The 13,670-nt window shown below is 42.6% G+C and overlaps 1 protein-coding gene across 5 annotated transcripts in view; it reads left to right on the forward strand.

The window, feature by feature from the left end:
- ACSL1 (acyl-CoA synthetase long chain family member 1) overlaps positions 1 to 13,670 on the forward strand; it is a 275,902-nt gene that overhangs the window by 119,322 nt on the left and 142,910 nt on the right. Inside the window, exon 1 of one of the 5 annotated variants that reach the window (XM_081521830.1) lies at positions 7,555 to 7,746. The exons of the other annotated variants lie outside the window; for them this stretch is intronic. The gene's annotated coding sequence lies outside the window, so the exon portion shown is untranslated. Of the gene's footprint in view, positions 1 to 7,554; positions 7,747 to 13,670 lie in introns of those variants that run through there. 5 annotated transcript variants of the gene reach the window in all.

Below are 13,670 nucleotides of genomic sequence, written 5' to 3' on the forward strand. Positions count from 1 at the left end.
TGGAGAGAGGGAAGGAGGAGGGGCAAAATAGGGGTAAGAGAATAAGAGGTACAAACTATTAGGGATATATTGTGCAACACAGGGAACATAGCCAATATTGTCAGTTGATTTTTCCCCAATAATCAGGTTCCAAACAGTTAGTAGTCATGTATGGATGCAAGAGTTGGGCCATAAAGAAGGCTGAGTGCCAAAGAATTGATGCTTTTGAACTGTGGTGTTGGAGAAGACTCTTGAGAGTCCCTTGGACTTCAAGGAGATCAGTCCTGGGTGTTCATTGGAAGGACTGATGCTGAAGCTGAAGCTCCAATACTTTGGCCACCTGATGTGAAGAGCTGACTCATTTGAAAAGACCCTGATGCTGGGAAAGATTGAGGGCAGGAGGAGAAGGGGACGACAGAGGATGAGATGGTTGGAGGGCATCATCGACCCGATGGACATGAGTTTGGGTAAATTCTGGGAGGTGGTGATGGACAGGGAAGCCTGGCGTGCTGCAGTCCATGGGGTAGCAAAGAGTCAGACATGACTGAGCGACTGAACTGAACTGAAACAGTATTGGCACCTTGACTTGGTTTTACTATACACTTTAAGTCATTAAATTTGAAGCTGTAGAGTGGCAGAAAGTTGGTTGTTGAGAATGAACGTTTTTCGACAACTTGCTCTCAGGCAGAGATGTGTCCCCTGGCACTTCATCTTGCTTATTCAGTCAATGAACATTTACAGAATGCTCTCTGTTCACTGGACATAGAGCGCTGGATGTACAATGGTAAATAAAATTGCATCTGGTCCTGGCTCTTTTGGTATTTTTTATCGAGAGCCAATCATGACTATTTTTCAAATTACAACACAAATAAACTTATGTACAGCCATCCCTTGGTATCTGCATGGACTTGATTCTAGGACACCCTCGGTACCAAAATCCACAGATTCTCAAGTCCCTTTTGTAAAACAGGGTGGTACAGTTGGTCATCCACACCCAAGGAGGTTGAGTTCACAGATGCAGAACCTTCAGGTATGGGGGCTGACTGTACACATCCCTTTATAGATTGAGATAAACCCTCAGGGTAAAACGGACACAATTTCATGAAAAGGAAGAACCTAGCTTAGAGTAGGACTCAGGAAGGGTTTGGATCTTCTTATACCTTGAGTGGAAACTGAGATACTCAGGCAAAAACAAGAAACTAAACAATAGAGATATTTTTCAATTAGTAAAGCTTCGTATTGTAAGTGTCCCCGGTGGCTTGGAGAGTAAAAAATGTGCCTATAATGCAGGAGACCTGGGTTTAATCCCTGGGTCAGAAGATCCCCTGGAGAAGGGAATGGCTACCCACTCCAGTATTCTTGCCTAGAGAATCCCATGGACAGAGGAACCTGGTGGACCACAGTCCATGACGTCACAAAGAGTCAGACACAACTGAGCGACGAACACTTTTACTTTCCTTGTAAGTGTAGTGGTATTTAAATTTCAGCATAAATTAAGATTCCTATCATTTCTCTATCCCCAGAAAGTCCTGGGATGAATGAAAATAAATAGTATAAGCAACTCACAAACTGAGACTCTGAAATAGACAACTGTTCTCAGAGCACAAACTCATCTGCTTAGGGCCCTGCCAGTTGAAGTCACCCCTCAACTATTTCTGAAATGGATCCAGGTGACATGTGCTAAGCATGAGCCCAGCTCTGGCAGTGAGTCAGGCCTGGGAAGCAGTGGGCAGGACTAGTAATAGTGCAAATGCTGACAGCTAACTAGGTAAAAAGTCAGAATACTGTCTTTCTCTCAAGGCTTTCTGAAAGAATGCAGGTAGCTAGCTGAAGTCAAAGTTAATTGTTTACCACAGATTGAAGGAAGGCAAACAGTCTTTGCTGAAATCCATTTATAGCAAATAATAGGGACAGAGACAGGGGTATCAATTAAGTTCAACCAATGTCATAAGAATATATCATTGAGTAAGTATTATGCTCAGCTTATTATTAAATTAAAATCTGACTCTCATGTACTTCATTGAGTCAAAAGCATAAACATGAAGAAATTTAGAGGAGAAGGGAGCCTAGATTTTAGTGAACCCGACAGTGTACAGATTTTGGATTTCATAGACTGAAATTCCTAAAAAGGATTTGGAAGACCAATACAGAGTTGCCAACTTTCAATTTACTCAAAGTAATTAAAAACACCTATTATTCACTATCATCCTCATGTTCCATTATATATTATAATTAGATTACATATTATAATTGGTACTTTCCTAGTGGTTCAGATGGTAAAGAATCTGCCTGCAATGTAGGAGACCTGGGTTAATTCCCTGAGTCGGGAAGATCCCCTGGAGAAGGGCATGGCTACCCACTCCAGTATTCTTGCCTGAAGAATCCCATGGACAGCAGGCCACAGTCTATGGGGTCACAGAGGCGGATACAACTCAGTGACTAGCACTTTCACTTTTCTTCACTTTACATATTATAATTACATTATATATTAAACCAAAGATAACTTTTGATAGAAACAAATTAGTTTTATGAAAAAACTCATTATATTTTTGGGGGTGTTCTCTCATTTCTACATAAACATGTGAAAAATGAAAACTTCTTCCCAGTCCAGAGCCAGTTCTTGCGCTGGAATCTGGAATCACTGATTTAATTCATACCCCTCCCCTCATTTTATTTACTTTTTTATTGGAGTATAATTGCTTCACAATGTTGTGTGTTTCTGCAGTACAATGAAGTGAATCAGCTATATGTGTACATATATTCCTTCCCTCTTAAGCCCCCCTCCTATTCCCCAGCCCCCCATCCCATCCCTGTAGGTCATTACAGAGCACCGAGATGAGCTCCCTGGGCTCTACAGCAGGTTCCTGCTAGCTGTCTGTTTTACCCATGGTAGTGTATATATGTCAACCCTGATCTCCCAATTTGTCCCACCCTCTGCTTAACCCACTGTGTCCCCATGTCCATTCTCTGCCTCTGCATCTCTATTCCTGCCCTGCTAATAGATTTGTAGCACTTTTCTAGATTCCACATATATGCCTTAATATATGGTATTTCTTCTTCTCTTTCTGAAACTGAAGCCCCACGGGACCACAGACATGAGCCAATCACAGGCACCACTAGCTCACAGCTGGGAACAGCCCTGTTTAGGCCCATCGTTTTGTTTTGTTTAATTGAAATACGGTTGATTTACAATGTTGTGTTAATTTCTGCTGTACAGCTGCATGACTCAATTATACACATATATACATTCTTTTCTATATTTTTTTCCATTATGGTTTATCCCAGGAGGTTGGATATAGTTCCCTGTGCTATCCAGTAGGACTTTGCTGTTCATCCATTCTAAACGTAATAGCTTTCATTTACCAGCCCTACACTGCCCTACACTCTTGGCAACCACAAGTCTGTTCTCTGTGCCTGTGAGCCTGTTTCTGTTTTGTAGATAGGTTCATTTGTGCCATCTTTTAGATTGCACATATAAGTGATATCATATGATTTTTGCCTTTCTCTTTCTGACTTACTTCCCTGAGTATGATAATCTCCAGTTGCATCCATTCTTTTCTGTCTGGCTACTTCCACTTAGCAGAGTGTTTCTGACATGTATCCCCAATTTTGTGTCCATCAGTGGTTTGCTCCTTTGTGTTGTGGAGTAGCATCCCACCATTTGGATGTACCAGAGTTTGTTGTCGTGCATTTGGGTGGTTTCCAAAAGAATGGCATCATTCTTTTTTATGGCTGAGGAGTATTCCATTATATATATGTACCACATATGCTTTATCCATCCGTCGATGGACATTTAGGTTGTTTCCATGTCTCGAGTATCATGAATTGTGCTACTGTGAACTTAGGGGTCCATGTGTTTTTTGAATTACAGTTTTGTTCGGATATATACCCAGGAATGGGATTGCTGGATCATATGGTAATTTTATTTTTAGCTCTCTGAGGAAGATCCATACTGTTTTCCATAGTGGCTGCACAGGGCCGAAAGTTTTGAAGGCGAGTGCTATGCCTCACTCTCTACCTGTTCCCACAGGTCACTGCAAGGGCCCCACTGCTCTGTTTATACTGATAGGTATTGTCCTAGGAATGCTGAGAGAGGACGGATGAGCGAGAAAGAGGGAGAACCAGGAGCTTATTCCTCCTGATCCTCCCTCTGGGTCCTGCATGCCCTGGCCTGGGAGCTTCCTGCTCTCTGGCATTTTCTGAGTTTCAGATATCTTTTGTAGGTACATTGATTCCTCAGACATACTGGGAAATACTTTGTATCTTTATAATGTCCATTCATCTGCCTCTCCTCTCCTCCTTCACAATCTGTGCTTTAGGAAATATAGGCTTATTTGTGTTCAGTCACTCAGTTGTGTCAGACTCTTTGTGACCCCATGGACTGCAGCATGCCAGGCTTCCTTGTCCTTCACTACTCCCTGAGTTTGCAAACTCATGTCCATTGAGTCGATGAAGCTGTTCAACTATCTCATCCTCTGTCACCCCCTTTTCCTCCTGCACGCAATCTTTCCCAGCATCAGGATCTTTTCTTACTACTGATGTTTTTAGAGAATTGAGTATCATTTTAAAAGCACCCTACTTTGAAAAACCTATATGCAGGTCAGGAAGCAACAGTTAGAACTGGACATGGAACAACAGACTGGTTCCAAATAGGAAAAGGAGTATGTCAAGGCTGTATATTGTCACCCTGCTTATTTAACTTATATGCAGAGTACATCATGAGAAATGCTAGGCTGGAAGAAACACAAGCTGGAATCAATATTGCCGGGAGAAATATCAATAACCTCAGATATGCAGATGACACCACCCTTATGGCAGAAAGTGAAGAAGAACTAAAGAACCTCTTGATGAAAGTGAAAGAGGAGAGTGAAAAAGTTGGCTTAAAGCTCAACGTTCAGAAAACTAAGATCATGGCATCTGGTCCCATCACTTCATGGGAAATAGATGGGGAAACAGTGGAAACAGTGTCAGACTTTATTTTTTTGGGCTCCAGAATCACTGCTGATGGTGATTGCAGCCATGAAATTAAAAGACGCTTACTCCTTGGAAGGAAGGTTATGGCCAACCTAGATAGCATATTTAAAAGCAGAGACATTATTTTTCCAACAAAAGTCCGTCTAGTCAAGGCTATGGTTCTTCCAGTGGTCATGTATGGATGTGAGAGTTGGACGGTAAAGAAAGCTGAGTGCCGCAGAATTGATGCTTTTGAACTGTGGTGTTGGAGAAGACTCTTGAGAGTCCCTTGGACTGCAAGGAGTTCCAATCAATCCATCCTAAAGGAGATCAATCCTGGGTGTTCATTGGAAGGACTGATGTTGAAGCTGAAACTCCAATACTTTGGCCACCTCATGCGAAGAGTTGACTCATTGGAAAAGACCCTAATGCTGGGTAGGATTAGGGGCAGGAGGAGAAGGGGACAACAGAGGATGAGATGGTTGGATGGCATCACCGACTCGATGGGCATGGGTTTGGGTAGACTCTGGGAGTTGGCGATGGGCAGAGAGGCCTGGCGTGCTGCAGTTCATGGGGTCGCAAAGAGTCAGACATGACTGAGCAACTGAACTGAACTGATGTTTCATGTTTTGTGGCAAAATGAAGGTTTAATCTAAAATTAAGCAAAGATTCTCTTTTATACAACATTATGTATAAGGCAAAAAGAATACTTCATTTGGGAATTTTAGCTTTAAGCCACAGAAAGTGACTCTGGTTTATTTTTAGCTGTAAGGGACTTTCTGAAAAAGGGTACTGAGTGGTTGATAGAATCAGCAGGCAGGCTGGAGAATTATGCTTGAAGACTGAACAGCCAGGGACACCTGCTGAAATCACACCTGGAACCTGTGATGGCCACTGGTAGGAACGCTGGCTGGAGGGTGCTTCTAGAGCTTGTGCACCATCGGTACGGATGCTGCCTCGTGCCTGTTTGTTCACCTCACTAGCTTCTAGTGGAAAGCTGAGGCTGGGACCCTCTGATGGGCAGAGACTAGGTCATTGACTGACCTTCTAGGCAGTCTGGGGAAGTGAGTCTCTGGCATTTTCTTCCTTTGTGCTGTAAGGCAAACTTTTGCCTCAATAAAGGGTTGGAGGGTTTCTGAAATGCAAATGCTTAGATGCTGGGCAGCCAAGCAGAAAAATAGCTAATTTCCTTACAAAATTTCTCAGAAAGTTGGGATAGCAGACAATCATACTAGTAGTAGTAGTAAACATAATCTATCAACTTAGGTCCAGGTTTGATCAGCACTCAGTTTTTCTTGCTGAAGAGAATCCTAGCCTGAGATAACCTGTCATGACCACTGTAGGGTAAGTCATAGCAACATCTTGGAATTCTCTTTTCCTTTGGTGAGTGTGTTGAACTCCAGAGCCCCACTGTGGCCTACTGAGGGCTGATGAGGGGTTTGGCATTCCCCAGCCAGAAGGGAGTGTGTTGAGTACACCTTTCCAGGGGAGGGCTTGTAAACCACACTGGCAAATTCTCCTTGTGAGATTTCATTGCAGCATGAAAAGTGGTTCTTTGTCCTTCCTCTTGTGTAAACTCCCTTTAGAGTCTCTGTAATCAAAGTGCATAAAGGGAGAATATGAAGCTGTTCACCAGTGTGTATTTCCCAGGTTTCTAGGTGGGTTGTCCAGCCAGGAGGATTTCAACCTGGGACTTCTCCAGAACAAGCAGTTTCAGCCAAAGCTGACGCTGAATCAACCTTCCCAAACCTTTCCATTAAAATGCTCCCCAGGGCTGAAAGCCAGAGAACCAATAATCCAAAAGGGAAGGAGAGTATAGCCAGAGGGAAGGCTAAAATTTCTTTGAATTTAAGTTTGCACCGCTAAACTTAAATCATGCAGGTTTTGATAGCTCACTAGAGTATAAACTAAAAAGCTCTCTGCATGTGTAAACAGGTGCTAGCCTGAACAGGAAAAATTTGTTATTCTTGGAAAATATTGCATGCCTTTCAGTCCAGGCATACTCACGGGAGACCTGGGGTCTGCCTGGGGACCTGGTCTCCGTGTCACCTCCCACCCAAGAGAGAGACGATAACAAGAACTGGTCCAGACTGGCACAGTGCAACATGAGCTAATTCTTTTCTCTTTTTTAATTGTGGTAAAATATACATAACATAAAAATGACTATTTTAATCATTTTTTAAAGTGTGGCATTAAGTAGCTTCACATTACTGTGCAACCATCCCCGTCATCCGGAACAACTTTATCATCTCTAAGTGAAACTCTTGTGCCTTTACAGCTTAACTCCTCAGTCCCCTCCCCCAGCCCCTGGTAACCTGATTCCACCTACTCTCTGTCTCTAGGAACCTGACCATTCTAGGTACCTCATATGTGGACAATATTTGTCCCCTTGGACTGATTCTTGATGGCACCAGAAACTGAATGGGCTGGATTCTGTGAAATGCACTGTTAATTACTGACTGGTATTGGCCAGCGGTGATCAGATCTTGTGGGCAGGAATGGATGTTTTATTCTGAACAAATGGATGCTCCTACTGTATTGTTTAGTCACTAAGCCATGTCTGACTCTTCTGTGACCTCATGGACTGTAGCCCGCCAGGCTCCTCTGTCCATGAGATTTTCCAGAGAAGAATACTTCAGTGGGTTGCCATTTCCTTCTCCCAGGGATCTTCCCCACCCAGGGATCAAACCTATATCTCTTGCTTGTCAGATGGATTCTTTACCACTGAGCCACCTGGGAAGCCCTGATCCTGATGTTAGTTATCCTGAAAAAAGTTTAATCCCAGAGTAGGAAAAGAAGGTGACTGAGACTGGGGTAAGTGGATTTTTTTTTCCTCTGGGTCTTGATGGCCAGGTGTGGAGCTACATGGAGATTCTTATTGGTGGGCTGTGGGCGGTGGGCGGTGGTGTGGCACCCTGTGCCCAAGGAAGCCTGCTGAGGGCAGAATGGTGGCCATGCAGGTGACCAAGCTTGTAGGGGAGAATGCTAAACCCTTCCAGGGCAGGCATGTCACCTCTTTATGGCCCTTCAGTTACTCCAAGGCTCTAGCAATACCTGATTCACAGTCAGCACACCATCTCAGTTGAGCTGTGGGGAGTGAGAGGGGACTGTCCTTCCCATGAGGCTGAGTGTGGGTGGCAGTGGTGGCTGCTAGCTAAGGACAGCTTGGCCCAAAGGGGCAGATATCTCCCGGAGCTGCAGAAGAGGTCAAAGGCGCCATCATGGCAACAACTTGGAGAAGGGAGCAGGCATAATATATATGTAATATATGCTAGAGTATACGAGGTATCGCCCCTGGGAATTCTTAGACATTCCAACGAGCAGCCTGCTGTGAGGGCACAGCATGGTGATTTGGCATTTTTTGTTGTTGTTTAGTGACTAAGTCATGTCAGTCTCTTTGTGACCCCATGGACTGTAGCCCACCAGGCTGCTGTGTCCAGGGGATTCTCCAAGCAAGAATACTGGAGTGGGTTGCCATTTCCTTCTCCAGGGGATCTTCCCGACCCAAGGATGGAAACCGCGTCTCTTGTGTCTCCTGCATCAACAGGTGGATTCTTTACTGTTGAGCCACCAGGGAAGCCCAATTTGGTATTAAGAGGGATTATAATTTCCTTTTTAGACATGGGCATAGGAGACCAAAGGTACCAAGTGAAGCACAATTGACTTAATCTGACAATGGGATTTAAAGTTCCTTTCCATGAACCAAAGCTGAAGCTCATGGAAAACGAACAGTTGTGGCCTTCTACCCACCCACCTCTAGTGCTCCAGTTGGAGACCCAGAGCTCTGGACTGATCACAAATTGCAGGTTTGATCTTGTGCTCAAATGTGAGAAAGTTTGATTTTAAAGTGTGCCATATTTTCCATTTTTATGTAGCTTAAGTCAGAGCAGGTATCTTGAGTCCTTGTTCTCCTGCATGCCTATGGCACCACAAGCAATAGGTCAGGAGATGCTATGGGAGATACAGGGACTAAGTAGGTGGTGAATATTAAATCTATATAGTGGAAGATAAAACTGTAAAAACTAGGTTTCACTATCCACGGAATCTGATGGGTTTGAAGGTAAGATGCCCACAGGAAATTCATAGCTTCAAGATTCTCCATGGTGCAATTACAGAGAGATTTCCAATTCTGAGCTGTAAAGTCCTAAAGATAATACTTAATAATAGCCTTCTTCCTACTATTCTTTATTATCCAAACCATGTTCCCAGCTATCAGCTTCTTTTTCCCTTTACCCTATGCCTGTGGGAGAGGTTGACATAAGCTATTATTCCTCTTTTATGAGTGAAGAAATTAAAATTCAGAGAGACTGAACGATATGCCCAAGGCTCTAAAATTAGTCTGTGGCTAAGGCAAGGTGAGAGCTTATGTCCCCTGCTTTTCCTCCAAGGTTGCTTCTCCTTCTAAAGCTGTGTTTATTATTTTTTTCCTTCCAGTTTTACTCAGATGTAATTCACATATAGCATTGGGTAAGTTTAAGGTGAATAGCATAACAACTTGACTTGTATACATCTTGAAGTGATTACCACAGTAAATTCAGTGAACATCCTTCATCTCATATAAGATTAAAGAAAAAGAAAAATTTTTTTCCTTGTTATGAGAACTCTTAAGATTTACTCTCAACAGTTTTTGTATATAACATATAGCAGTGTTGATTTGGTAGCACAATGGTAAAGAATTCACCTGCCAGTGCAAGAGACAGGAGATGTGGGTTTGATCCTTGGGTCGGGAAGGTCCCCTGGAAGAAGAAATGGCAACCCACTCCAGTGTTCTTGTCTGGGAAATCCCGTGAACAGAGGAGCCTGGTGGGCTACTGTCTTTGGGGTTGCAAAGAGTTCAACATGACTGAGCACACGCTCACTCGGTATTAATTACATTTACCATTTGTAGATTATGTCCCTGCTCTTCCTCCAAGGTTGTCCTTCTCCTTTGACGCCAACACATATCAAACCTTTCTAGATGTGAATGTCTTTGCCAACCTCATTGACAACCTCAAAATCTTTATAAAGCCTACTGGTGTTCTGGTTTCCATCTGTGTTCCAAATCAACACATCTGAGTGCTGTCTCAGAACCATCTTCCAAGAAGCTTCTCTAACCACTTCAGCCCAGGCTGATCCTCATCTTTAAAAAACTTACACTGCACTTAGAAACAGCACCACAATGCGGAGCATGCACATGCTTTCTGGATTATTTGCTGCTTACTTGCCAATGCACTTCTTTCGTGTCATCTGTGACCTCTAAAAGCAGTCAGGCCAGGACAATTATCTGGTACAACCTGCTGAGTGATGTTTGAACACTGTGGTGTACACGTGCTGGGTGAGTCGATCATCTTTGAGCAGTAGGCTCCACTGCTCGTTCCAACCCTTCTCTGTCCCTTCATTTCTCTTTCTATGCAGTAGTTATCACTACTGCTATATGGTACTATTTACCCATTTATTTATGTGTTTTTGGTTCTCTCTCCAAGGAGAGTGTAAAATCTAAGAGAGTGAAGCCCTTCTTACTTCTCCAACTCCTAAAACATGTTGTGGTAGGTGCTCAATAAATGTTTGTTGAATAAATAAATGAAGGTCTAAAGTGATGCACCATTTGAGGTGGTCACCAGCCCTCTTGCATCAGAATCACTCAAGATGCTTGTTCTTGGCCTTAGAAATGCAGGTTCTTAGCCTTATCTCAGAAAAACCAAATTAGAATCTCTGGAGATGGGACCCTGGACATAGCAATGTTGGTTTTCATGTGCATTGAAGTTGAGAAGCAGAACCCATTTTTTTGATGAGAAAATTGAGCCTCTGAGATACCAAGGGATTTGTTCAAGGTCACCAGATAGATTATATCCAAGCTTTTAGTAGAACTCAGACTTCACACTCTCAATCCAGAGCTCTAACCACACCAGGTTCCCTAATTTATAGAAACCATAACTTTTGCAGAATGATTACTCTATCATTTATATGATGTCATTTGACATCAGCCAGGCTTTTGTTCTCCAGGTTTGAGATTGGAAAAGTCCACTGGGAATCAGACCAGCCCAAGAACTAAGTCTTAAGAGATACTTATTATGAGTTTCCCAATGAAACAATTGGGCCAAATCACCATAGGGTGACATTCATTGCTGATAAACCCCTACTACACATCGCTCTTATGAGCATCTGTTCAAAATTTATCTTAGGACGAAATGGTTGGATGGCATCATCGATTCGATGGACATGGGTTTGGGTGGACTCCAGGAGTTGGTGATGGACAGGGAGGCCTGGTGTGCTGTGGTTCATGGGGTCGCAAAGAGTTGGACACGACTGAGCAACTGAACTGAACTGAACTGAACTGAAGGAGAACCCTCATTTGAGACATTCAGACCAAGACAAACCAGCATAAAGAAGCAACATGAAAACAGCAGAGACATTCCAAAAAGGAAGCTTTAAAGAAACCATCAGGGATGGTTAGTATCTTCAGCGATACAAGAAAAGATATTTCACCCTTGAATCAATACCTGAATGATATAACACAGGAACTTTTGAAGAAAAAGGAGCTTTAAACATTCAGAAGCATGATAATAGAAATTTTATAAATTGAAAGGTAAAACTGAAGAACTCTTCCAAAATGTAGAGCAAAAACCCAAAAGTGAGTGAAAGAGAAAATGTAAAAAATAGAGGATTCATCCAGGAAGTCTCATTATTTATATAATAAGAGATTTAGAAAGAGAGAACCGAGAAAGTGGAGTGGAAGAAATCATTAACAAAATAATCCCAAACAAATTTTCAGGTTAGAGTGGTATGTTTCCAGCATGACATGCAGGAAGGAAAACAGACACAAACCAAGGTGTGGTTAAACTTTAGAACTCCTGGGATAAAGGGAAGATCTTAGGATGATTAAAGGATAGACAGGTCAGATTAAAATGTCATTAGGTGTCTTAGCAGTAATAGCAGAGGATAGAAGAAAATAAAGCAATGCCTTCAAAACTCTGAAGAAAAAGGATTCTTACCTTACAATTCTGTATGTAGGCACAGCATCATTTATGTATGAAGTTTGAATAAGGATGTTTTTAGAAAGGCAATGTTTCAAACCTTGTATTTCCCACATGTCTTTATGAGGAAGCTTCTAAAGGATACATTTTGCCAAAGCAAGGGAATAAACCAAGAAAGAAGACACAAGATGCAGGAACAGGAGATCCATCACAAGAGTGAAGTAAAGGGAACCCCCAGGAGGATGGTGAAGGAAAATCCCTGAATAGTGGTTCCACCCTAGTTGTTGGAAATAGACAGTCCAGACTGGAGTCTGTCAGAGAGCCTAAGAGATATTTCTTCAAGAAGGTCAAATCAGTGAAATATGTGATGCTCCCACTGTCTTGAGAGGATAGATGTTTGTGTAATTCAGTGAGACTTTGTGTTTGAATTTGTGATAAGCACTAATCACCATCATTATCATAACAAAATTATTATCCAGGGGAAAGTTATTTAGGATAGAAAAAGCCAGTGTAGTTTACTACAAGACTTTGCTCAGAGTAGCATTTATGTGATCATAAAGATATAAACACCAAATAAAGGTCTAACAAAACCTATGATATAACTGTTGCAAAGATAAGGGGATGAGAAGGGATGCATGTGTTTCATGGGGGTCTGGGGAGAAGAGAGAGCCGAATCTCTACCTAGCTCGGAAAGTGCTAAGTCAATAGCTGATGCTTAAAAGTGAAAAATCAAGGAAACTGTGTGGGAGGGAAATAATTTTTCCTCTACTTTTCTGAGTTCTTAGCTAAGTCCTCTGTAATAAAAGGCTGATGAATGAGAGAAAAACAGACGTTTATTAACATGTGTCCCTCATGTATGCCTAGGGCTTCCCAGGCAGCTCAGTTGGTTAAGAATCTGCCTACCAGTGCAGGAGACGCAAGAGGTGTGGGTTTGATCCCTGGGTTGGGAAAATCCCCTGGAGTAGGAAATGGTAACCCACTCCAGTATTCTTGCCTGGGAAATCCCATGGACAGAGGGGTCACGTGGGGTCACAAAGAGTTGGAAACGACTTAGCAGTAGCAGCAACAGCAGCAGCACTTCATGTATGCCTGGAAGACATCCAGGGAAACTGAGAAACTCCCCAAGATGCCTTAAAGTTCAAACTTATCTGCCATCTTCACAGGAAAAGGAGAAGGGGGGTATGCTGGCCCCTTCGGGGAGAAGAAATGATTTTTAGGATGGTGAATGGGCCTTTACAAGAGTAGACAGGAGGTGTGATAGTTTGTGATGATAGTTATGTGTCTGGGTATGGTGTCAACTTGTAGTCTCCTCTCAGGTGACAAGGGTCCCTCTTCCCTGACTGATGAAACTCCTGGAGAGGGGATCCATGACCACTGGTTCCTTTTGGAGCTTCTGTCTTTAGGCAGATAAGGAGAGTTCAGAGAAAGCTTCTCCCTGGATTGCTGTTTCTCAAGGGTCTAGAGCTCAAAGCAGCAAATATACCAAAGCAACACATTTTAGGATGTCTTACCGGCTACCCTTCAAGAACAGTAAGTGAGCATTTTCTTTAGCAATGAAGAGATCAATACCAAAAGCATTGACTCAGATACTTGAGGATTGTTCTTCTGGAGAAGGGGTAGTGGGGGAACTACTGTTTGTCAAAACAAACACTGTAGAACTATTTTATTCTTTAAAATTCACGCTGGTATTACTTTAATATAACGTTTAAACATATAAATAGATGGCAAAAGGCTCACATAGCCTGCTTCTCTGAGCTAATAAAGGAAACTAAGGGGTAATATTTT

The sequence above is a fragment of the Giraffa tippelskirchi genome, chromosome 8, assembly GCF_054371585.1.
Source record: "Giraffa tippelskirchi isolate mGirTip1 chromosome 8, T2T-mGirTip1v1.2.pri, whole genome shotgun sequence".
NCBI lineage: Eukaryota > Metazoa > Chordata > Mammalia > Artiodactyla > Giraffidae > Giraffa > Giraffa tippelskirchi.